Consider the following 2,533-nt stretch of genomic DNA (forward strand, 5'->3'; position numbering starts at 1 on the left):
ATGAATGGGGGCAAAAACTAAAGTGTTATATATTTTGTTCAGTGTACATTGATCATTAGCTAGCAAGTTACATCTGATCTAGAGCCAGTGTTTGGTTTGTCCATTCTGGGCTACTGTAGAAACATGGCGCTTCAACATGGCAGACTCCGCCTCTGTAGATAAAAACGGCTCATTCTAAGGCAACAAAAATACAACTTCTTATTTGCGGGTGATAATATATAAATAAAAAATATCTGATCAATATTCACAGGAAATAGTTTAGCTCATAATTCTTCCAAATTACTTATTTGACACAGACCTCCTGCAGTCCATCAGTTGTTCTCTAATGTTACTGTTATGCATTAAATATAATATCCATAAAATATGTTATATGTCAGGGGTCATCCGTTTATGGAGTGATAGAAAAGTAGTCCCTTGAGGAAAAACTTTAGCACCCTGTGCCATCCACACATTCTTAATCAGTATTCTCAATGCATAACTTACATTATCCAAAAGTTTCTCTCCATGAATATAAACCCTTCCAGTATTATGCGGCTAGCAACAGAGATATATTAGTGTGTGTTTGTCTGCTATGCCGTGATGGAGTATGTGTCCTGCAGTCCTGTCTGCTCCTAAATAGCCCTGCTGTCTCGGCTGCAGTAAGGCAATAGAACATTAGGAAAAAGAGCAAAGAAAGAACAAGAGTGGGAAAGACAGAGAGACTGCAGAGTGCACCTGTAGCACTCATCAGGTCTATTTGAATATCAAAGAAGGCCGGCTCACATGACCCTGTTTGTAGACAGGCCTGGCCCTGGGAGTGGAGATGAAAGTGTAAGGGAATGTTTAAGACTCACCTCTGTTCTTTCCTCTTATCATTAGCACTGCAATTCAAAGAGCAGTCAGCTAGAGACACAAACAGCTGACAGAAAAGTCAACGTACCACCCACATCATGGCTCTTTGAAGGTCACATCAGAGTTTTTCGTGTTGATATATCTGTGGATATAATATCTGTGGAGGGACTATCTGTAAGATTGTTGCTCATAGGGATAGGGCCAGAGTTTCTGAGTGATACCAGTGACTCAGCCATTATTTGGCCAGGTGGATCTCAAAGATCAGCCACAGCGGCATGAGGCACGTTACACCACATGGTTACATCACGCTTGTTGCTATGCCACATCAAGTATGACAACAGGTTGTGAGCTGTCTCATACAGCATCACAGTTGATAACTGGAAATGAATCAGCAAATTTTTTTTCAGCAAGTATGAGATTCCAGAAAATATGGATTAACTGGCTGCTAGTGTTATAGCACGCGATAATGCCTCCAACCCAAATAACCCACATTTCCTGTGGGAAAGTGAAGTGAATGTAAGCTGGAAAGAAATGTGATGTCTGGCTGGGTGCAAAACAAAATCAGGGAGCAAATCTTAAAGCTTCAGTGGGTAATGTTTATAAAAATATTTTTTGTCATATTCGCTAAAACTATATCCTGACAGTAGTACATGATCACATGATCACATAATCTGTGAAAAAACAGGTTCCTCTGCCTTTTTCTAGCGCTCCTAATGGCATTTGCAAGAAACCACTGGGCCGATTGTTGAGTCTTATTTCCAGGTAGTCAAATACAGATGCTTTGGGAGCCTGGGAATGACACTTACGTATCAACTGTCTTTAAGCTTTCAACCCAAAGCGTCTTCATATCTTTATTTGTCAAATTGCTGACATTTAATTGCTAACCTGGCTACCACGACAAGTCTCTCCCTAACAGCTTGTTTTTAGAGATAACACGTAAATATGCAGATGCAAATGGCTTTTAGTTTCATGTGGACTTTAAACTACAGCTAAAACCCACTTCAGAACATTCTACTGGCAGCTCAAACTATTTTTGTGTTATTATAAATCTCCCCTTCCTGTTAATGCAGGCTCACCTCCTCTCAGTTTGACCCCTTGGGCTACGTAAGAGCCTGACAGGTGGGCTGCTGCTGTGTTACCTCATCTTGCTGCCACACAAAACAACATAAAATCTTTTGTTCGAAGCGTTTTGGAGATTGTAATTATCATGTATTTGTCAAAGAAACCTTGATACATTTTTATATGTTAAATGTGTACTTACTATAGTTTTGGAATTAAATTCTTTCCATGCAGAGCAGTTATTTTATATCTGTCTCTACTGTTTTTCATGAATACAGTCTGCAACCTCTTAGAGTTCCTCTATTGGAAGATTTTTCTAGAAACAGCTGTATCTCAGTGATAATGCTCATGGTACTTAAGTGCTAGCAATACTATTACCAATACTAATACCACTGCCACCAGAGTCCTGTTACTATTGTTGCTATAAGTACTACTAATAATGATATTGTGTACTATTACCAATGCTAATGCTATTGGCCTTATACCTAGCACAATGTCTGCTGCCACCAGCTACCCACTGCTACTACTAGCACTAGAAGTTCTGTTACTATTGCTGGTAAATGGTAAATGGACCTGTACTTGTATAGCGCCTTTCTAGTCTTCCGACCACTCAAAGCGGCTTTTACACTACGTGCCACATTCA

Source organism: Morone saxatilis, unplaced genomic scaffold (assembly GCF_004916995.1).
Source record: "Morone saxatilis isolate NCDOM2014 unplaced genomic scaffold, NCSU_SB_2.0 Contig4, whole genome shotgun sequence".
NCBI classification, from domain to species: domain Eukaryota; kingdom Metazoa; phylum Chordata; class Actinopteri; family Moronidae; genus Morone; species Morone saxatilis.